The sequence below is a fragment of the Ambystoma mexicanum genome, chromosome 6p (assembly GCF_040938575.1).
Source record: "Ambystoma mexicanum isolate Mex_15411 chromosome 6p, UKY_AmexF1_1, whole genome shotgun sequence".
Classification (NCBI taxonomy): domain Eukaryota; kingdom Metazoa; phylum Chordata; class Amphibia; order Caudata; family Ambystomatidae; genus Ambystoma; species Ambystoma mexicanum.
Window position 1 is genome coordinate 1,364,928,643 of NC_090935.1, and position 24,650 is coordinate 1,364,953,292.

Below are 24,650 nucleotides of genomic sequence, written 5' to 3' on the forward strand. Positions count from 1 at the left end.
CCAGCAGGGGCACCCCAGATAGGAATGCCGTGGTGGCAGCGGTCGCTCTGGTCGAATGGGCTCTCGGACGGCCGGGCAACGGTCGGTTAGCCAACCGGTGACAGTGCATGATGCAGCCAGAGAGCCATCTAGAAATGGAAGCCTTTGAGAGGGCCTTCCCTTGGTTCACAGGTCCAAAGTTCACAAGTTCAAACAGCTGTGATGTCTTCCGATAACTGATGTCTTCTGATAACTCTTTGTGCGGTCCACGTAGAACTTCAGCGCTCTGGCTACATCCAGCGAGTGCAAAGTCCTCTCGGCCGGCGACGGGAAGAAAACAGGTAACACCAAGGGCTCTTTGAGATGGAAGTCTGACGGCACCTTGGGCATGAAGGAAGGGTGCGTCCTCAGCACTACCCTCGTCTCGTGGAAAGTCAAGTATGGAGGTTTACAGAAGAGGGCCTGGATCCCTCCCACTCGTCGTGCGGAGGTGATGGCCACAAGAAACGCAGTCTTCCACGAGAGGAACTTCAACGGTGCCGAATGCAGAGGCTCGAATGGCGGCCCCATGACCCTGCTCAGCACCACGTTGAGCTCCCACACCGGGGCTGGAGCCTTCACCGGCGGGAATGATCGGAACAATCCTTTCATAAACTCCTTCACCAGACGATGGGACCACAGAGATGATCGTCCTGGAGTTCTGGTGTAGCGGGAAATCGCCGCTAGATGTATCTTGATGGAGGCGTGGGCTAGCCCCACCTTTGCCAGTGACAGTAGGTACAGCAGCACCTGGGGGGCCGTAATCCGCAGAGGGTTAATCTTCTGTGCACGGCACCAGACAGAGAACCTCTTCCACTTATGTCCATAGCACTTGAGAGTCGAGGACACCCTGGCCTTTGCAAGCACCTCCTTGCAGTCCGCCGGGATATCGTACCCTCCAAACTCTAGTGCTGCAGGAACCAGGCCTGCAAGTTCAGCGACCCCGGGTCGTGGTGGAGGATGGCGCCTCCTTCTCTGGCGAGAAGATCCGCGTCCGTCGGCAGTTTGACTGGGGGGGGACGCTGACATATCCCACAGGTCCGGGAACCAGATCTGTCTCGGCCACGCCGGTGCAATGAGGATCATCCTGCACCGGGACCATCTGAATTGGTTGATGAGTCGCAGCAGCAACGGCAACTGAGGGAACGCATACAGGAACAGGTCGTCCCAGGGGAATGAGAAGGCATCGCCCATGCTCCCCGCCTGGGGAAACCTGCTGGGGAACCTCTGACACTTGGTGTTCGTCGCCGTCGCCAATAGATCGATCTGGGGATTGCCCCATCGTTGGAACAGCAGATCCACTTGATCCTGTCGTAGTTCCCACTCGTGGCACGAGCGCAGCTCCCTGCTGAGTGAGTCGGCGATGGTGTTCTTTATTCCTGCTAAGTGGAAGGGTACCAGTAACATCCCTTGGGTGACGGCCCAGTGCCACAGATCCTGCACCTCCTTGGATAGGGCTGGGGATCTGGTACCTCCTTGCTTCCGGATGTAGAACATCGTGGTGGTGTTGTCGGTGAAGATCCTCACCACCTTGCCCTTGAGGGACGGAAGGAATGACCTGAGGGTCCAGAACACGGCCCAGAGCTCCAGTATGCTGATATGGAGCGACCTCTCCTCCAGGAGCCAAAGGCCTCTTGCGTCGAGATCTCTGGTGTGCGCTCCCCATCCCTCCAGGGAGGCGTCCGTCGTCACCGTCTCCTGATGTGCCAGGGTCTGAAAGTCCATAACCGCCGCCAGATGCGTGCGGGTGCCCCAAAACCGGATTGCTTGGCGGAAGGTCTCGTTGAGCAAGATGCTGTCTTCGAAGCTGCCCGCCACTTGCATCCAACTGGCGTCGAGGAACTCTTCTAGTGGTCGCATCCACAGTCTGCACAGGCGCACTAGGAAGATGCACGAGGACATCATGCCGAGAAGGGACTTGATGGACCTCACCCTGGCCACGTCCATGGTCAACAGCCGCTGCACCTTTCCCATGATGGCCTTCGTCCTTTCCTCCGACGGGGAGGCCAAACGCGCCACTGTGTCGAGCTTGGCTCCCAGAAAACAGTGCGACTTCGAGGTAGGATTTGGAGAAGTTGATGGAGAATCCCAGATCCGTGAGCAGCTGGACGGTCTTCGCTTTGTGCCCGACGGCGAGATCTCTTGTTTTTGCTCGGATGAGCTAATCGTCCAGGTAGGGGTAGACGTGGATCCCCTGCAGGCGCAGCCGCGCCGCCACAGGTGCTAGGCACTTGATGAATACCCTGGGTGCCGACTTCAGTCCGAAGGGAAGGGCCTTGAATTGGTAGAGCCGCCCTTGGACTACGAATCTGAGAAACTTTCGGTGTCCTTTTAGAATGGGGATGTGGAAGTAGGCATCTTCCAAGTCCAGCGACGATAGGAAGTTGCCTTCCTCCAGCTGTCCCAGCACGTGCTGGAGGGTGACCATCCGGAACTTCTGGGCCTTGATGTACTTGTTTAAATGACGAAGGTCCAGGATGGGTCGCCAACCACCGGTCTTCTTTCTTACGAGGAAGTATCGAGAGTATACTCCGGAGCCCCGGAGCCTCTTTGGGACGAGCTTGATGGCTCCTTTCTTCAGCATCGCCCTTACTTCCAGCAGCAGTTGTGGAACGTGGTTTTCCTTCCTGGTCACAGGTGGAATGTGGGGGCACTTCTTTAAAAACTCAAGAGTGTGCCCGCGGGCCAGAGTATCCAGCACCCATCGGTCGGTGGAGATGGACTCCCACACGCTGATGAACTTCGCCAGCCGGCCTCCCACCGGGGTGCTCAGGTGGGGGCCCGATGCTACGGCCGGTTCAGTCCTGATTGGCAGCGGCCTTGCCGCCTTGGCCTCCTTGGCGACGACGACGAGCTCCTCCTGGCTTGCTGCATCCTCTGTAGGCCTCCTGCGACGAGGAGCGGGCCTCCTGCGACAAGGAGCGGGCCGCCTGGTGGTATCTTGAGGGGCTGCCGCCGAATCCTTTGGAGGCACCTTGCTTGCCTCTGGAGTTCCAAAAGGGCAGATGTCGTTGCTGCAAAACCCCCAAGGCCCGGGCCTTCTCCGTGTCGGCCTTGATGGCCTGCAGTGATTCATCGACTGCCTTGCCAAACAGGTTATTCCCGTCGCAGGGCATGTCCAAATCTCTGGTTTGCACGTCCTGGCGGAAATCGGTCGCCTTGAGCCAACCACGCTGTCGAAGGCAAACACTGTTGCCCAACTGACGGAAGCCGGTGTCCGCAATGTCAGTGACCACTGTTATGGCGTGGTCTGATGCCACCTCGCCTTCCTGCAGAATCTCCAGGGCCTCCCCCCTCTTGTCGTCCGGGAGGAAGTCCAACAGAGGAGCTATCTTAAACCGAAGCTCCCTGTCGTAACGGGCCACTATCGCTAGGGCGATGGCCGCTTTTATCGTCTTTGCCGCCAACGAGATGACCCGTCGCCCCATGGCGTCCAGTTTCTTCCCCTTGCCATCCAGGGGGGAGGTTGAAGACAAAGCCGTAGCCCCCACCGCCTTCTTCTTGGCAGCCGCCGAAACGACCGAATCCGGGGTCGGCTGCACCCTAAGGCACAGAGGGGCGGAATCCGGGACCCGGTACTTGTTCTCGTACTGGTCTCTCTTGGCAGGGGTCAATTTCATCAGGCGGGGAGGCCCGAAAGGGTGGTGATGGAAGGTCCAACCCGTCGTCACCACCGTCGTCATCCGTCCCCGTTGTGGCCGTCTCTGTACCCGTGTCCTCCCTAGTATCAGGGGAAGGAGATGAAGGGTGTGAGGGCCGCGAAGGCTGGAGGGGCGGTGGAATGAACTCTCCTCCGCTTGCTTGGAGGGCTCCCCGATGGGCCAGGCTCAGCTGGATCGTCCGTTGGGGGTAAGGACAACCTCGTCCTTATCTCCGTACATAATGCCTGGATCGCCATTAAGATGGCTCCTGAGTTGTCTTGTGGCTCGGGTACCGGCTACGACGGGCGGGACGTTTGGGGAGTGGAATCCTCCGCCTCCAAGGGAACTTCGTCGGCACCGCCGTCGCTCTCTTCGTCCGCCTCGTCGGGATCCCTCCCATGGGACCGGACCTCCTCAAACTCCTTGTTTTGGATCTTCACGACTCCAGCCAGCTTCTCTTCAGAGGCTGTATCCGTGTCAGTGATGGCCATCGCCCCCCCTCTTTTTCCACCGGGGTTCTCACGGGGGTCTTATCGATGGGCTGAAAAGAGGATTCCCTCCGCAGTGGCAGGGAAACTCTGGGCCCCAAGGTCATCACCACTGGGGGAGCCTCCACAGGCTTTGCCAGGGCCGCCACGACTCCCTTGATGGAGGCCTTAGCCTGGTGAATCAGGGCCTTCACAACTTTTGGCGCGCTTGCGGCCTTCACCTTGGGGGGGAGGATCACCGCCTCGCTCCCCCACGGCTGCTTTCATGGGGATCGACCGGGGCTTCTCCAAAAGCTTACCCGGGTTCTCCGACTTTCTCTTCCCCGAGCCAGAGTGTTGGCTCGGGGTTGATGGCGTCGGTTAAAGTGCGCCCTGCCTGGCAGCCGAGGAGCCCGACCATTCAGCGCTCCCGGTGCTCGCGGACTCGCGGTGCTTAGCCTTCTGTTGGGCCCCCATCGCCGGAGCACCCTCAAAGGACTTAGAAAACCACTCGGACCTCTTCTTCTCACCTACCGCTGGGCTCTTTCCTTCCAGCCAGTTGGTGAGCGGATCCGCCGATCCCTCATGGTCAGTTCCGACATGTTCTTGCAAAACACACAGTCCTTTTCCACATGCGTTTTGTCTTTGTGAAGGCAGTAGAGACATCTAGAATGCTGGTCCTCCTTGAACACATTCTGCAATCCGCATCCAGGGCAGTTCCTGAACAGCTTGGATCCGGGCATCTAGCTTCCTCTGTCTTGGGCCATGTCCACGGGGTAGGCCTCAAGGTCTTCTGGAATCCTCCTAGAAGCGTAACTCAATGAAAACTTTGCCCTTGAGGGGTGTAGAAAATTCTGAAACGGGTCCCCGTTGATCGGAAGTAGAAACGGTGGAGATTGAGGATCGATTGACCGAAAAAATAAGATTAAACTCTTTGAAAAATCGCAAAACACAGTAAAAGCTTGAGAGCTATAGCACGAGGACTCCCAACACTTGAACGTGCAGTAAAAATCTTAAGATGGCTGCCAGAGGAGGGGCTTAGGTAGATGGCAGTCATTGACTGGGAGCAGTAGGACCCAGAGACCAGTGATTGGTTACTAGTAGAAAGACAGTTCAGAAACAAAACTGAAACTGATTTTTTCTTTACCAAGGATTCCCAGCCTGACGACAGGGAATATTCATGAGCATGTGAATCCATGCAATACCCCATGCTGGAGAATAGGTAATACTGACGTGATATTTTGAAATCGCTTCATTCTGAGAAGTACTCTTGCAGCTGCATTTTGTACTCTTCAAAGTTTCCTCATTAGGTAATCTGGGATTCCGAGATAGAGACTGTCTAGTTTGCATAGTCTAGTTTCGATAGTATTAGAGAAATGATGGCCATTGCCCTGTGAGTGAATGTTATATAAGGTAAGATTCGTCATAGCATGCACAGCAGGGAGAAACAGCTTCTCATGAGGGTGTTGTCCATTTTCATTTCAAGGTTTCTTACCACGGTTGATGGATTTGGGTAGGGCCCATCTCTTCAGGCAATGGGATTGTGATGAAGTTATAACCTGTAGTATTACAGAGCATCAGCTCTGTTTTGCTAGTGTTTAGTTTTTGTTTTGCTAGGGTTTAGTTTTAGTCTCTTTGCTGTCACACATGCATCCACCTGTGCCAGGCACTTTTTCATGTCTGGGGCATCTGGTGATGGGCGAATCACAAATTTGTAGATTATTTGTGTGCCATCTGCGTAGTTATAACAGGAAATACCAGAATTATTGATGTCAGATAGGGGTCTCATGAAGATGTTGAAAAGTAGAGGTGAGAGAGTGAATTATTGGGGCACTCCGAGGGGTGAGTGGGCGAGCCCGGGAATTGTAGGTGCCCAAGATTGTGGTTTCTGTTCTACCCATGATGAAGGAGGTGATTCATTGTAGAGCTGATACCTTAATACCAATTTCTTTGAGTCTTTTTAGGAGGATCTTGTGACAGATATTGTCAAAAGCTGCTTAGATATGTGGTAGGATGAGCTCAATCTCTGAGTTTTCATCCGCATTATTTTTACGTGTATCCCAGATGGAGCACATATCCAATTATGTACTCCTAGAAGGTCTAAAACCATGCTGTCTCATTCAGCAGTTGGTCTGTTTTGATGATGTCCCAGAGTTGGCAATGTATACATTTTGCCAGAAATTTCCCGATAAAAGGTGGGTTTGCGATGGGGCAAATCTGGCTGGGTCATATGGGTCTGCTCTGGGTTTTTTTTTAGCAAAGGCCTGATGTATGCAGATTTCAACTGAGCTGGGACTCTTCTGGTGCTGATGGAGTCGTTGAGGAGGGATAGGGAGATGGGTGCTATGTCTGTCGATTAAATGATTGATTTGTAAAGATTGGGGGCACATGTGTAGAGGAGCAGCCGAAAGCCTCTGCATGAAGTCCCGCCCCTATTCTGCCCATATGTTGGAAACCAGAAATTGCGACATGCGCAATACCAGTAAGAGTACCTGTATTGCAAGAAGCCTTTGAGACAATGTATCCACTGAGAAAACCCTACGTCATGTATCCCACGGAAGGATTATGGAAGTGTGAAAACATGGAAAGAAGAAGCTGGTGACCTCACGAGAAATTAGTGTGCTGCACTAAGAAGGATGACCAGAGAAGAGAATGCATAAACGATATAGAATCTGATGGCGAAGTAAAGAATTGAGAAAACGTTCTTGTGTGGAATAAAGATTGCAGGTGTGAACAAGCATTGCAGAAAGTGCAAGTTGTTTTTATAACTGTACAGATGCCGTAACGAAAGTAGACTAAGTAATCATAAGGCTGGCTATACATAGTGAATAGACTGCAGGTGGTGCGGCCAATATACGTATATTGTATATATATGTATATAGAATCTGGACATTCGATCCTATAATTTTAGTAGCTCAATCCATGGAAAAAGGAGGATTAACAGCTGCGTGTGTGTCGCAGCAAGGAATCAGCCCAGGCTCTAAGATGGACCAAAGGAACACTGTAACATCTCGATCCCGCTCCTGCAATGCTTCTTCTGAATTCGGCAGGTGGAGCACACTCTCGTTTCTTCAGCGCTGGAGGTTGCCGTGGAGACGCAGGGGACGCTTTGCGTGGCTCCGTACCATGTCACGTGTCAAACCAGGTGATCGCGGCAGGTCAGGGTCCGCCCACCGGCAAAACAGTTATAACGCTCCTCGCGGGTGAAGACGCTGCTTCTAATTGGCGTTTTCTTACCTACTTTATCGGATTACTTGTTTTTTGTGTATCGAACCTTGGAATTCCTTCTGACAATCCTACTCGTCTTTTCCTCGAAATTGGCGAACCGGAACCAGTCTCCTTACCGGATTTTCTCTTACTCCTGCAGCAACCCTCGGATTCCATCTCCCCTGTTCTGGGGACCCATCCGCTGCAGTCTCCCGTGGTGTGTCCACGTAACAGCATACTTCAATACCAATCGTGCTGGCTGGAGTCCTAACAGACGGGGATAGCTCGCTCCCTGCTGCTGAACACTCTCTAAAACCCAGGTGAGCCTTGTCCACTCCTGTTTCTCTTGCCCCATTTTTCTTGTCTCATATCTAAAGGAAACTCAGACAGTGTTAATTGTGTTAATCACCTCCTGGATCTTCCACCTTTGCTCAAGAGGATTTTGATATTCATAGGGACCATTTCAATTGTGGAACTGCTTGTGTGTTCACCTCTCTGGAAACCTAGTGCACATTGGACGCTATCCTGCTTGGTGCACCACCCCGGCTCTAGTTGCGTGCCGTTGCCGTCCGGGGTACTTCCCTGTACTAACCATCCTGTTTGTTATTTTCTCCTATCATTCCTTCCTCTTCCTCTGGTACCATTCCTGCCTTCCCTTGGGTAAGAAACATTTAGGTGTCCAATTTCCTCTGCATTTACCTTAGGGAGGCCTGGGTAACCATATTCTTTTGTGTCTACTTTCCCTTAGCTGGTGGTTATTCTGAGAAACATTCCTTTAATCTTCCATCCCTGGACATTACAGGTAGATAACATCTAGAACAGGGTTTTTGTTATGTTTCTTTTTGTTGGTTCATCTAACGTGTTCCTTTCTTTCTTTACAGCCTTGTCATAGCGGTGTGGGTATCTCCGCTCTTTTGAGCAATCCATCACTCTGTCTGTTACTTCAGCAGAGGGTTATATTGCCTAAAAGAGATCCTCAAGTTGAGGAGACTCGGTTCTGAGTGTATCCTTGATTGGAAACACACAGCTTGAGCTGAACTATTATCTGGAGCAGCTCCCTCTTATCTGTGGATTCGAGGTCGAGCAACGCCCCGGCCTGTTCAGCTATTGGTGAGTTACACACTGCTTGGCTTGGTGTCAAAGGCTTAGAGCAGCCACAACTCGTTATCAGTCCTCGAAGAACAAGTAAGCGTGAGAAGCCGAGGCATCCCTTGTTAAGTTGCAAAGAGAGACCATCCTGAGAGCCAAGTTCTTCATTAAAGACAATTAAATTCTACAAAATGGGCCGATTCACGGTCTCTGATCACGTGAGTCCAAGACGAGAATAGATGTGGGCATGCAAGCCTGAACCTTGATAAGAACCTGCTCACATTCACTTATATTCCCAGAGACGAGAAGCTACTACAAGGCCAAGTTGAAAGACAATCTGAATGGAAGAACGCATTAGTGATGAGAGATGGTGGACTAATTGGGTGGGGAGGTAAGGTCAAGTCCACCCACCAGCACTTGGGGTACCAGCTTACGTGCTGCTAGAGAATCGAATGTTCCAGAAGGGTACACGTGTGCCAACCAATTGTAGAAGGCCATATAACAAAGGGCCTTATAGTTTGCCCATCTGACTATAGAGACCCAATCACAACCCCATCCCATAGAGAAAGTATACTTAGATGATCCCCTTGAACCAATCACAATCCCCCGTAGGTTTTTGTAGTTTGCCACGTAGTATGACGTCACGTATGATGAGTTTTTACTATAAAAGTGTAATTTTTTATGAAATGTGTTGAGATTGTGCTATGCAATGTCCGTTCATGTCCGTTGTACTCCCTGTCTTAGATAACTGATATTAAAACAGAGCATTTTGCCAACTTCCTGAGTCAGTCTTCTTGTTTGGTGTGAGAGGTATTCTCCATCCCATCAATCGTACAATGTGTTACCATACTTAAAAGGACCATAAGGGTTCACATAGATCCTAAAGGGTTGCATGAGTCAATGGTAGCTTGTAGGTCCTCTGCAGACAGAAGGCAGAAAGACAATAGAGAGGAGGTAGTAGGAGGTAGTGGGGGGGGGAAATCGGTGGCACATGGGTGGGAGTGTCCTTTATTGTCAAGGTGATCCTGGACGTCTAGGATCATTGAAGTATGTAGCAATCTGGTCACCTCTGCAATAATGCCTCTGGTAACTACCAGTGATGGTGAAACATTTCTAACTGTATTTCCAGACACAGAAAGCAATATAGCTCAGGTGTAATTTACCATATCATTTTTGACTGTCCTTAAATATTTCCAAGTACTATATCTAATTGGAGAATAACTTCAGAAAAGTAGTTCAAGCTCATGCAAATCTACAATTTGAGATACATACTGTAGGGGTTTGCAACCTTTGGATCTCCAGATGTTTTCCATTACACCTTCCACCAGCCCTAGTCACTGTAGTGAATGGTAAGGGATATTGGGGGGCTAGTCTAAAACCTCTGCCAAAATGCTAGTTTCAACCCCATTTGCTAGAAAGATTCAACTTCCGTTAGAACAGTACATTATCTGCTTCGGTGAACCAGAAAAAGGACTTTTTATGACATGTTTCAATGGGGTTTATTTAAATTTAAGGAAAATGCCTATCTGACCCTATTGCTATGAGGGAAGTTCCCTGCCTTCTAAAACAAAAATGATGGGTGCTCATCGAAGTCCAACATTAAAGAGTCCTGAGTCCAAATCCTAGTTAACCAACTGGCCCTTCTACTTTAGAAAATCTAACTAAATGGAAAAAGGGAGGCTTGCCCAATAGCCTCGGAGGGGGTTCCTATCTAGTCCCACTTGGAGATTACTTGTTCTTGCTTTCAAAGTTCCTTTGGACACAGTTCACAGTCATCTTTTAAAGTGTGTTCATTAAAATGTCAAATATCTTCTGTGGTGCTTTCTCTCTGCCTTTTGGTAAAGAATTGTCCTTCCAATATTATCTTGCTCGGATTTTTAGCAGTCGTAAAATCCTCCAGGATTACTTTAAATGTACTTCTCTGTATCCCACCTTTGTGGCACTAGGACTCCCCAAAGTCCTGTTGCTCTTTGGCTGGGTTATTCGTTCTCAGGCAATCAATAAACATAGGGCTCCTGTCCAGTCCAGGCGGGTATCATTGGTTCCCATTACCTGGTTGGCTTAGCTAGCCTTGTTACAGAGTGTTCATACTCCTTTCAGTTCCTAATGGGGCATAGGTCAGTCCAACTTTATCGATTTCCTCATATGGTTTTCGGCTTTCCGATCCTTCACATAAAGCACACAAACGTTTCACTCCTTATTACATAGGGCGTGTATACGTTTGGTTTTCTTGTGATCTTGTACTGTTGGTGGCTTCTCTAGCCTTGATAAACAGGGATTGTATCCCTTTCACTCTCTTTTACCTGGGTCATGTGCCCGTTCTGTTTTCTTACACTCTTGTATCTTTGTCGGTTTCGGTACTCGTGGAAACCCACATTCATAGCCCTCATTGGCATCTTCGCTTTGGGAGCATTCTCTTACAGTCGGTACTCTTCACGAAGGAAAAGGCACATGCCATATGACGCTCAGGGATCCGGGCTCCTTACGTTTCCCTGGTCTCAGTGTCGGTTGCCTGGTGCCAGGTCTACCACTTTTCTTCAGTGGTCGTGCCACCAGGGAAGGCATTTTTCTGTCTGTCTCGGTACCTCTCCTGAGCGGAGCCGCTTGCTCGGTCAGAGAGCACACCTCTCAGCCTCCAGCTTCCAGGTCTGGCTTCTTCCACGCCACCACTTCCACTTGCTCTGTGGCTTGGCACAGCTCCACCCCTCTGGGACATCGTCTCAGAGACTCACCTCTGTGTAGCGATGACCCCCCCCCATAGGAGTCGCTCGCCCATTCACAGTCCGCCCTGCTCTTATACACATCTTCAACACAAAAATAATTAAGTCTGTCTTCTTTGCTTATGGCAGTTGGATGATGTTCAGTATTACCTGAAGCCAATAGAGTGTAGGAAGGGTCTTTGTTTGTTATAGTTGTAACGGGAGTTAGCCAAATGTTTCTCACATCCATAGTCAGAAAGTTTGTTTTGGACAGAGAGTTCCTTATTGGAATGGGAGTCCTTGTCCCCAAGAGGGGAGTCACTCCCAGTGAGGTCCCACCTACCCAGACCCCTAGAGAGGGTCTTACTTAACAAGCTCACCTCCCTAGCCTCAAACAGGGTGGCTCCCCTCTGGAAAGAAGGGACAAATTGTCCAGATTCGTCACACTACTCTTGTCCTGATAACCGTGTCCATGCAACATGAGTCTGTTTTTCACATGGTTGATGTTTACTGGCCACCTGTCATAACCTTTACCATTTCACATGGTCAAAGCCTACCGTTTGTTTCATTATAGCAACGGTTGGTTTGTTGTGATATGTAGAAGAAAGGGATTTTGTAAATTGTTCATTCCCATGTATGTTAGTGATCTTTGATGGACTAGTGAAGGGTCACAATCATACTACACTAAAAGTCTACTTTCCGTAGCGCACTGATTTAAGAACAGAGTGATAAAGGTATTAGAGTATTCGTTCCTGCTAAGCACTCCATTAGTACAGAGTGACTCCAATGTGTAGAAATAATACTATAGTTGCAAATTGACCGTATTTTTAAATCTTAACTCTAAACAAGATTTGCACTTGGACGGATATTCTATTTTAGATGCAGCAGTATTATTTTCAAATGTTGCATCTCTCTTACTTTTACATGAGTTCAACTGTTCCTGTGATATCATCATTGCACTTAGGGGCTGTGCAATCGTGGTGCATCGCTAAGTTGGCATAGCTTCCAACACATGCCACAATTTCAGGGGTTTTGATGCATTAAATCGGCACCTTAAAGTATGACACATTTACTTGCCCTCATTATATTCTTGACGGTACAGTTTCTTCTTCACTCCTTCCACGCCAAATGGATCCTTGGATTTCTTCCTTGCTGAATCTTCTCACCGAATTACAGGTGGCAGCCATTCAAGTACCCAAAAATAGTGACCTTGCGCCAGCAATATCTACCAAGCCATGCAAACCACAATCTCAGGACAGGTTGCCACCCTGAAAATCCCATCACGGCTATGCTACATGAAACTCATTATCCTCAAAACACTGAGGACGTCAGTCATTGAAATAGCTTATGATGGTCACTGAGGAGTTGGCAAAATGAAAAGACTCCGCCGGAACCAAGTGTGGTTCCCCCACATAGACGAAGCTGCAGAGAATATGATTAAGCACTCCTTCCCTACAAGGTGGAATGCCCCACAATGGGCAAGAGATGCATCAATGCAGCAATTGTGGCTGCTCAAACCACTTCCAGAAGGTGTGTAGGGAGGACAAACCCTTTGCATAGCAAAGACCAGATTGCCCTGACCTGCCATGATACGCATTAAGGTACCTGGCCCTGGAAATTCCTGCCAACGTACCAGATGCAACTAGTCAGCACGTGTCCTCCGATGACACCAAAGAATATGTGTACTTCATCAGAGGTCATGGAAGCTTCCTCCAGGGTAACCGTCTGTGTTGACAGGCTATACATTCAGTTCATCATCAACACAGGGCCAAATTCGAACCAATGAGCAATTAAAAACTATGCTTCATCCCAAACAGCCCAAAATGTATACCCTCCTCCACAGCCCTCATCTAATTATGAATGGCTGCAGACCCATTGATATGCCTAGGCCACTTGTACATACTCTGACACCACAGCACCGATTTACCTACTGTCATCCACATCCTGAGGAGCGCTGCCAAAGCCCAATGCCTCCTTTGCTTCCAGACTAATCGACAACTGGGTCTCATCGAAATCACATGCCATACGTCCAAGGATGATCGACCACCTCCCATCATAAAAGTCTCATTCGTCCCACTGAAGAATCCCTATGGAACGCATTTCCATTCCTTTTTCAAATATCTTGGCTGACTGCAAGGACCATCTATAAATCTCCACATTAGCATAAATGTCAGATCCATCATGCAACACCCAATGTGGGTCCGATTTCACCTCCAACAGAAGGTATCAGAAGAACTAGCCCTACTCCGCAGAAAGACATCATCAAGGTAGCGACGGTTCCCACTTCCTGGGTGTCTCCAGTAGTAATCATTGTCAATGCGGGGCTGCATCAACCTATGCATTGATCTATGCATCCCAGGTACAGCAATTAAGTGAGAAAGACACCTGGGCCCTAACATACAGGAAATTAACATGCACCTTAACAAGGCTGTCAAATTCACAAAACAGGATCTTAACCAGGGATACCACCAATTGATACTGCACCCATCCTCCTCTCTCATTAGGACATTTTCCACACATCACAGACTATTCCCTTATAAACCTTTGTACTTTGTTATCTACTCAGCCATTGAAATACTTCTTAAAACCATGTGGCCCATTATCCCCCCATTTCCATGTGATTTTGAATACAGTGACAATATTCTTTTTGGCCGCATGTAAGATGACCACGATCACACTTTGGCTGATGTCTACCATGCCTATCTCTCAACAGGTCTCAAGATCAATGTGGAGAAATACAAAATCGACAAAAAACACTTAAGGTTTCACAGACATAACATTTTGGAGTAGACAATGGTACCCGACACTGGCAAGGTGGACACCATCCAAAGCTTGCTATCCCCACAACAGGCTACCGACAACCACTCATTTCTACCTTATTGTGCATGATACATCCCTGACTACATCACAACAACCACACCTCTGTGCCACCTTGGAAAAGCTATGGTTCCTCTTCATTAGACTGATCAATGCCAAACAGCATTTAACACCATCAACCAATCACTTCGCAATGTCCACCACCTGGCTTGCTCCAACCCGTCATGGCACACAGGGCTCAATGTACACACCAACCTTGTGGGTCCTGGATCCATCCTGGTGCACCACACAAGCACAACCCTACAATCCAGAACAGAGGCAACCTATGCCAGCAGAGTGCTGTCCAGCATGGAACTGGCCTACACACAACCAGAGAAGTGAAGTTTGGCAGGAGTGTGAACATGTCCACCCTTTGCTCATATGCAACCACTCCACTCTGGTGACTGCCCTCCAAGCCTTCCTATCCTTCTTTGGAAATCCAAGAACAAAGATGACTCCCACTTTTAAAGATGGGACATGAGCATGTAAGAGTACAACTACCAAATAATCCATAGGCCAAGGAAAGACTTGAATGTGCCTGACTATATCTCTCAACACTCAACACTGCGACACATGAATCGGCCCACAAATTAAGTGGAGGACTACCTCAACTAAATGGCTTCAAATGCCCCATCACCGACAATATCGGAGGAAACAATATCGACAGTCATCCAAAATGATCCTACGATGCAAATTACCATTGCCATCTCTATAGACAACTAATAGAAAGAGTTAAAAAAAGCATGTGCCACACCAACCAGAGATGAACCTAGAAGAACTGAAATTCCTGGTGGACATACACACAGAACTGCCTACCACAACTGGCAATTACTACAGGGCATGAAACTCATTATCCTCAAAACACTGACAATGTCAGTAATTGAAATAGCTCATTATGGTCACTGAGGTGTTGGCAACATGAAAAGGCCCCTCCAAAACCAACTTTGCTTCCCCTGCATTGATGAAGCTGCAGAGAACATGATTAAGCACTGTGAATGTGTCAGTTTATACCAAGAACAAGCGTGCCACAAACTTTAAATATCAGTGAAATCCCAGGAGTTGTATGGCACACAGTAGCTGTTCATTTCTATGACCTTACGCAAAACAGCCTCTAGATCTTCATTGCTGTTGATGAACATTCACAATTTTCCATCACATCCCTTCAACAAACTTTAAGGCAGTGGTCCAAGCAGTGGACGAGATATCCAGCATGTGAGGCCTTCTGACAGTGGTGAAATCTGATAATGTACCACCGTTGGATGGTCAAGACTGGTGTCCCACTTAGGCCTCTATGGCCACATGCCAATGGAATGGCAGAGAGATGTATGGCATTATACAAAAAGACCAAAACAGGCCGAAACAGTATTTCACGACACTGCATAAGGCAACAGCAATTATCCCTGTTGACCTGATGATATCGCAACCATTGATAATCAGCCTTTCGAGCCAAGGACACCTTCCCGAAAGAATGAAAGACACATGAAAATAAGAGCAAGGACACCCCAGCAAAACAAGGTTCAGAAGAAACCTAAGACAGGTAGAGATATGGCCCTAAGAGAGGCTTGAAAATATGCAAAGAAGTGATAGTGCAACAGCAGCAAGCTAAGAAGACTGAGTCCAGGTTCATTCCCAAACAATTCAGAGTATTAAACCAAAAGAGATCTCTGGTTCTCTGGCTACTCGGGCCACTGTTATGTACGGACCATGTCACAGCGTGACGCGGGACGTTGCGGCTGAATAAGGAGCCAGGGCAGGGATGTCCTAGTCAGTCCCCCGCCAACCACAAAGACTGAGTCGTTTTCTCTTTTGTTCTCGCTGGCCCCTCACTCACAGGGAGGTCATAAAGATTACAACAATGGCGAGGAGGGCTCGAAACAGACCGCGCTCAACTGATCAATCCCCCCTGAAGCCAGCAACCTGAGATAAACATCACATCATGCAGCAACCTGCAACACAGCCACCAGGCCTGAAGCACGGCAAATGAGCACAAAAGACACATTTTTATTAAACCAAAAGTGATCTCTGGTTCTCTGGCTACTCAGGCCACTGTTATGTACGCACCATGTAGGCCCGAAGCACGGCAAATGAGCACAAAAGACACATTTTTATTAAACCAAAAGAGATCTCTGGTTCTCTGGCTACTCAGGCCACTGTTATGTATGCACCATGTCACAGCGTGACACGGGACGTTGCGGCTGAATAAAGAGCCAGGGCAGGGATGTCCTAGTCAGTCCCCCGCCAACCGCAAAGACTGTGAGTCGTTTTCTCTTTTGTTCTCTTTTGTTCTCGCTGGCCCCGCACTCACAGGGAGGTCATAAAGATTACAACACTGGCGATGAGGGCTCGAAACAGACCGCGCTCAAATGATCAATCCCCCCTGAAGCCAGCAACCTGAGATAAACATCACATCATGCAGCAACCTGCAACACAGCCACCAGGCCTGAAGCATGGCAAATGAGCACAAAAGACACACTGCAAGCCTGAGAGCACCAAGCACGGAAAAGGAGGACACTTATCCAGCATCCACTGCAGGGAGGAGATGTTTCTCAAGGTGAGAGTGGCCACCCCAACTTGCACTAGCGGGGAAGGACTGCACCAGGATTGGCATGGCAAAGGGCACATCTATGCCCAGGCTAGGCACCCCGTCAAGAATGGCGGCATCGCTCATCTCACCCTCGACAGCATAAGGACAGGGTGGCACCACTGCAGCGCTAGGCCCCTATGAACCATGTAGGGACACCTCATCGGTGGGGCCCAGGTGGACAATCTGGATACAAAATTTTGAGATGGCAATGGATTGCAAAGATGTCACAACACCAAGAAAAATGAGGGGTCACCTGCCATTGAATGTGGGGGATGATGTGTTGCATATTTTGAACTCCCTAGTCTTACAGGATGGCACAGTTGCATACAAGTCTGCTAAAGACACCCTCACAGCACACTTCATGCCACAGCTGAACCCTGACTACGAGACTTTCAACTTCTGCACTGCAATCCAGACTGATGATGAAACCCTTGAGGCGTACCACACCAGGGACTGACGGCTGGTCCTATGCTGCGATGTTGAAATTGACAAAGACATCCAACACCATATAATAAATGTCATGCAATCAAAGAAGTTGTGACGGACAGTCCTGAGTGAGAAAGGCAGCTCCCTAGCACAGATACTCGAATATGGAGGTCAGAGAGAACTATCATACGCCATGGCAGCCCACAGGGGCACCACCGTGCAGAAACTACAACTCACCCTAGCGACCACAGTTGCACAGATCACAAATAGCCCAATACCCAGGGAGGAGAACAGTGAATCCCACAGAGCCCCAGGATGGCAGCCAAGGACGACAGGGCCGAACAAATGCGGATGGTGCAGAGGTTCACGCCATGGGAAAAGAAACTGCACAGCACAGTAAGCCACGTACAGCACATGCAGCCACTGAGATGACTACGTATGAGTGTGCAGGTCATCGGGTCTGCCAGCACGAAATCAGACCCCAGCTCCCAAAACATACACCAAGTAGAAGAAACAAGCGGACACTCACCTTGTTGTGACAGTAGACAACTCTTACACCAATGAGTCCGGAGAGGAACATGGCAGAGTAGCGGCAGCAGTTGAATCGGGACGCACAACGAGAAAAGGGTAGATTCACCTCATCTCGGCCCTAGAACAAGGGGACAAGACACTGAAGAGGAAGAGGAGGCCCAGATATCCCGTACACGTACATGGACAAGAAAGAGTGATCACGGTCGACACAGCAGCCTCCATAAATGTCATGCCAGTGGGGATGTACAGGCACATGCGGCCCCACCAGAACTGAAGAACACAGACACCCTCTAGTATGCTTACATCTGCAAGACACCGCTACCGGTGGTGGGACAGTTCCAGATGACGCTCAGCAGAGGAGACAAAGAAGTCAGATCCAAAGTATACGTCGTTGATGCGGGCATATAGTGCCTACTCAGCTGGGAGTATGCAGAAGACCTGGGGCTGGTAAAATTCATCTGTGATGTTACAGACTCTGATGATGTCCATAAACAATTAGCAAAGCACCCCGGCCAACTCCAGGGCATAGGATGCCTGAAAAGAAAGCTAGTCAAGCTACACATCAAAACATCAATGCAGCCCAGAGCAGTGCGACACAGGAGGAATCTGTTTCACATGCAAGACCTGGTTGCCAAGGAGTTGCACGAGCTTCAGAAAGCAGACATAATGGGGACAGTATCAGGCCCCACACTGTGGGTCTCCCCCATGGTTGTTACAAAGAAACCAAAGCACCCAGGGAAAGTGCGCATCTGGATCCGCATGCGCCTACCAAATGCCACCATAATCAGGGAACGACATATTACCCCGACCTTGGATGAGATCATGACGGACCTCAGGGGATTCCGATTCTTCTCCAAACTTGACCTCAACGCCGGGTACAACCAGTTGAAATTGCACCGAGATTTGTTCTCGCTGACCCTCACGGGGCCTTCCATTATGCTGCGGAGCGCCCCTCACTCACGGGGAGCTTGTAAAGATTACAACAGCCACAAACAATTAACAAGGAACGCATAACAGATTTGCCATTTCTGGAGATCAGAAAATGAAGCTGTAAATTGAATAGAGGTTCCAGTTTGGGAGAGGGTGGGATGAAGATTTGGATGGGGGCCTGAAACAGACACTTTTCCAGCTGCAAGGCCGAAGTGAAGATGCACGGTTAGCGAGGGGTAAAGTAAATGAATAATGCTGGTTAATTTACACTGTAAAGTCTAATTGGGATCTTTACAAACATTATTGTAATGCCTGCAATCGTCAGAACAGGTGCCCGGGAGGAGCTCTTTATCCCAAAGCAATGTAGATGATTCGAAGTGCATGGAGCAGCGGCGGGAAGGGAAGGCTGAACACAGCATAGGTGTCTGTCACCCAATGGCTTCCCCGCAGGGGTCAAGTCCTAAAAATAAAAGTGGAGGGACTAATCAACAAATGCAATGGGATGTGACGTCGGCATAAATTAGCATATGAAGGTGACATATGCACATTTCATTAAATTGGCTTTCCATTTATTTGCCTTTCATAAAATCAACACACACACAAAACCAGGAGAGGCTATTATTTTCTAAAAGTGCTTTTGAAAACGAAAAGGTGTGTGTGATGCTGGAAAAAACATTGGAGGGACAGGGCCTCTGTATCCTTGTCCTTTACTGCTTATCATCTGTGTTCTGTCGTGTTTTCCGCGGGGGAGTTCACGTGGGACTCCTGGCGGCGCAGCGCTCTCTCTCTCTTGGTTTGGTGAACAGACCCATAGGATACCCTTATGGCACCCATGTGTAGGGGTACAACCCTGTGCCCCTAGTGTATGTTTTTGGGCACCTGTATGTGACCCACAGAGCAGGGTATGGGCTGGTGGCAGCTCTGTGCTGAAATGACTAGTGCCCTGAGGGTCTGCCATTTTGGGATGCCCAGGCCCTCTCATTGGAATCGGTAGATTCCTGATGGAGACAAAATAGCCCCCATGGCCTCTTGCCTTCCATCACCTGTTACCTTGATCTTCCCGAAGTCCCGGGAAGCCCTGCCTCTGTCCCTTCCCCCTGACTGGCTGCTGGGTGGAAGTTCCATATATGGTAGTGTGTGGAAGTGCCGACCAGACTGGCTGGAGCCTTCTTAACGACTGTATGTTGTGGGTATGCCTGTGGGTGGGACCTGGGTGAATGGAGTGTGTGACGAATATGCATTCTATGTTGTGGCTGTCTAGTATCTGGTGTATGGCACAATGGTTGAGACAGCCCTGCCCAAAACCGGTATGAATGCAGCTTGGAGTGTTGAATGTCTCAGTACTTGTCCCAATACACATAACTTGTTGTGTCTAGAGAGAAGTGAATGGCCTGAATACCTTGTGTGCCTGATTGGCTGCCTGCATGCATGATTGCCCGTAGTCGTGATTGGATGCTTGAGTGTGACCCAGCGGAATGAATGGGAGATCAACAGTATATCTGGGGACCTCTCACTGCTAGGAATCGTGTTCAGAAGCTGAAGTCCACTACGACGAGTAACTGGAGTAACTGAAGCTTGATCTTGAAACCCTGCTGGATGAGAAGAATTGCTGTTGCTCTCCTTTGCAATCTGAAAGCTGCTGTGCTTCAGGAACTGACCCAGAAAGGACCTGGTAAGGCGCCCTCTTCCTGAGCTACGAGGGACCATTGTGCACAGCCGATCTTTGCCTAAGCTCCCTGGTAGACAGACCTTCGACAGGCTGCCGGCCCAATACGGAGATTGCTGCGGTACTCCAAGGAGAAGCGCCCGGACTGTTGTCCGCCACTGTCGCCGACCGCCGTCTGGAGCCTCCGTACTCCCGTTGCCTAAGAACTTCATTGATCCAAGGACGCTCTCATCTGCATCATCACCGCTGTATCCTGCCGGAGAAGGCCTGACCACCGACGTGCAGAGGAGCATCCACCGGTGGGTTTCCCACCACCCAAAGACCACAGAGATGCCAATGACTCGACGCCCGTGCTGAGCCACAACTCTTCTTCAACTCTTTGCGGTCCAGAACTATTGACATCGAGGTGCCCCGCACGCCTCTTCCTTGCAGGATGTTTACACTTCCCCGTCAAAGAGCACCGCTAGGAACGACGCGGCCACTTCACCGTCGTAGCTCGACCTGTTCTCTGTCGGACGTTCGACGACCCGTGACTCCTGCCTTAAAAGGAGGGCACTCAAGAAGGGTTATCGATTTCCCCGATGAGGAATGCTACAACGCCAGGTACTTTGGGGTTGCAGAACTATTGGAAAGTCTAGTGTGAACAATATATGGACTGGGCTTGTATCTTTCTTCTACAGGTTGCCCAGGTGGGGGGATCTCCACACAGAACTGTGTTTAACAGTAGTTACCAGCATTCTGCCTATTGCTCAACCAGCTTGCTTTCCTTCCTCTCTCTACTGCTGGTTTGATCTGTGTGTCATTCTGACCGTATGCACTTTTAACGAGATCTAATAACGTTAGTGGTACCACTTTAGATTTGTACATATTTACCATTGTTGATTTTCAGAGTACAAAGTGAGTTATCGTGATCGTGTATATGACCTTGAATATTAATTATATGTTTTAACCGATACAGTGTGTGGACATTCCTTCGTGGGTGCTTGGGGACTACACTGTACTTAAGAACCAGCTTGCATCACCTCCCGAGAAGCTAGGCCTTGATTGCTCGTCCATTGCTACCGTAATAGAGAATCTTGGCAGGAGTCTCTGTGCCTCCCCTCTACCATATAGAGAGCGGAAGTGCAGACCCCCACTCCGGTCTTTACAGTGTGCATGTTTTAAACTCCAAGAACCAATACAAATGTTTTCCCTGGATCATGCAGTACCAAAATGGGACATTGCACCTTTAAAAGTTTGTTATTTTTCATCAGGTTATATAGTGCAGTGGTGAAGTGTCCAGACTGTAAACCTGACAACTGCAGTTTGAAAGGGCGGCTTTAATTCATAAATTCAAAGAAGACATTCAATGTTTCTCATTTTAGCTGGGGGGGAGGGGGTGGAGGAGAATCCACCGTCTGAAAAAAGTGGGTGGACTCTGTCCACCCAAGTGTACCCTCGACTTGAGCCCTGGTTGGGATGGCAGCCCTGCTCAGGGAAATGCCAACCAAGGTGAAGGTTTTACTACTGTTCGTTGTACAATTGACGAACAAATAAGAAAAGCAGTGTTTCGTGAGGTGGTGCTGTATTATTGAAGTCACTGGAATTTCAGACCTTCAAGCAGTTTCGGACTTTAATTTAGTTAAAGTGAAACACTGTGTACTCTCGGCACTCTTGTTCTGGCTTTCAGCTGAAGTCTGTCGGTGGCTGAAAAGCAATGATTAATGTCCGGCTCTGTGGCTGGCTGTACACTCCGGCGCTCGGTGGCAGGCAGCACTGCATGCTTAATGGACAGCCGGCCTCGCGCGCTACACAATGACTATAGTGACACCTGCTGGCCAGAGCCTATTCATCAGTGACTGTGCCGAACCGTTCTGAGAAACATAGGAACATAACCAAACGACTGCGACAAAATAACAAGCTTTTTTATTTGTAGAAAGGTTGCTAGTATGTGATTTGAATGTTATTCCGAATAAAATGTAGATGTCGATGTGTTTGACCGTTTTCATTTTGCAGTGATATCTGAAAGGCGCATGAAGAAGCACATTACGATATTGACCACAGTGTGAACCAATTTGATTAGTTTATACTGCAGCCCTGGATGAAGATTTATCACACTAGTGCATGCCTCTATAAGACCTGTGCATGCCTCTACACAGAAGTATACGCATGGGTGCTGGCTTTCTATGAACCAATCTGCTTGGTTTATTCTGCAGCCTTGGTTGGAAATGTTTCACATTAGTGCATACCATTGAATAACACCAGTGCATATACTGAAGTATAAGCATGGGTGCTGGATTTCTATGAACCGATATGCGTGGTTTATTCTGCAGCCCTGGATGAAGATTTATCACACTAGTGCATGCCTCTGTAAGACCAGTGCATGCCTCTACACAGAAGTATATGCATGGAGTCTGACTTTCTATGAACCAGTCTGCTTGGTTTATTCTGCAGCACTGCTTGGAAATGTATCACATTAGTGCATGCTAATGTATAACACCAGTGCATATACAGAAGTATAAGCATGGGTACTGGTTTTCTATGAACCGATATGCTTGGTTTATTCTGCAGCCCTGGATGGAGATTTATCACACTAGTGCATGCCTCTATAAGACCAGTGCATGCCTCTACACAGAAGTATATGCATGGAGTCTGACTTTCTATGAACCAGTCTGCTTGGTTTATTCTGCGGCACTGGTTGGAAATGTATCACATTAGTGCATGCTATTGTATAACACCAGTGCATATACAGAAGTATAAGCATGGGTACTGGTTTTCTATGAACCGATATGCTTGGTTTATTCTGCAGCCCTGGATGGAGATTTATCACAGTAGCCCATGCCCCTCTATAAGACCAGTGCATGCCGCTATACAGAAGAATAAGCATGGGTGCTGGCTTTCTATGAACCAATCTGCTCGACTTATTCTGCAGCCCTGGATGTACATTTATTACTATAGTGCATGTAATGTAATAAAATTGATAAAGCATGACACTACAGCCAGAAGGCATCTGGACACTAGGAAAAAGCCAGTAGGAAAGTCCACTACGTAAATCTTCACAGAATGGCAAGAAACCAAGAGCTAAGTCTTAAGAGCCTTCCGAAATGCTAAATGATCTTTAATGCTTCGTAAATAATTAGGTAGTGAGTTCCACAAACCAGGTGCGAGAGTGGAAAAAGCCTGACCACCGACCTGAGCTCTTTGGAATCAAGGGACCCGCAAAGGTTTTTGGGACTCTGAATGGAGCTGCGTTGAAGGAGTGTACGGAATGAGTTCCAACTGCAGATACTCGGCGCCCAAGTGATAGGCGGCACGATGAGAAATGCAGAGAGTCTTAAACTTGATGCGCCTGCGCACAGGAAGCCGATGCAATTGATGAAGGAGATCTTGGGAGTAGGACATTCAACCAACTCCAAGAGCCAGTGCGATATATATAACACCATTGCATGCCAGTATGCAGAAGTATATGCATGGGGGCTGACTTTCTATTTTCACAAATGAGAAAATGCATGTTTTATTTAAAACAAAAAGAGAAAAGTTGTGCTGTAGGTTGATGCCAGGAAATCCACGAGATGTGCGTCAGGGCTGTGACTGGGGTGGGGTTGAATGTATTGTCAGCAAAGTGAAATAGGCGAAATTTGCCTCCACTTTCGCTCCACTTGTGGTGCAGCTTTTTTCACAGGTCCACTATATTTCGGTCTGTTCTATTTTGGGAGACCAGCATTTCAGGCAATTAAGTGCTAAAATGTTCTGCAGCACCCTAATTAGCTGAAATGTTAGCCCCCCCGAAGAAAAATGTGCTCAAAGATACATTTCGGAAGGGAAAATTAAATGCCCAAATTCACTTCATGTGTAAAATTGGTGAAGCAGCCATATTTTTCCAAGCATTCGCCATTTGTTCTGCAGGCAAAATGTGTCAGTTTCTCCTAGATCTTGCTGTGACATCAAAGCATCAAGAACTTTGACTGAATCACCTGGCAGGTGAAGAACAGACATGCTGTGGTTTGGCCAGCTTGAGCACACTATCCTTGTGGTACCAGGTACCAAAATAGGGCCTCATTACGAGTTCGGTGGTGTGGTAAAAAAGTGGAAGAAATTCTGTTACCAACAATTTTTTGGCAGTAACAGAATTACTGCCATTCCTACCGAATTCCATGTCTATCCTTAAAGTGAAGGCTTTGCTTCCAGCTGGTGTTAAACCCTCCCTTTGAAGGACAAAATACGGTGGATTTACTATGCAGTATTACCAATCGGGGCAAATCTGCCAAAAATCCCCATGTGATTTGAACCGCCTTACCACCACTCAGTATCCTGTGGAAATGCCACAGGACTGAGTGGTGGAAATGTTAAATGAGTTTGGCAGTAAATCGGCATATTCGTTTCCACCTGTTGGTAAAACTTTATCAACTTCACCTGTTTGCATTTACTTCTAACTATAGGACAGTAGAGTGGGTTCAAATTGAAAGTATGGCTGAGTCACATATTCCCTGCGCTATATTTAGACATTTTCCATATATTAAGTAAATCCTGGATTGCTATGTCTCCCGTGAGGGATCA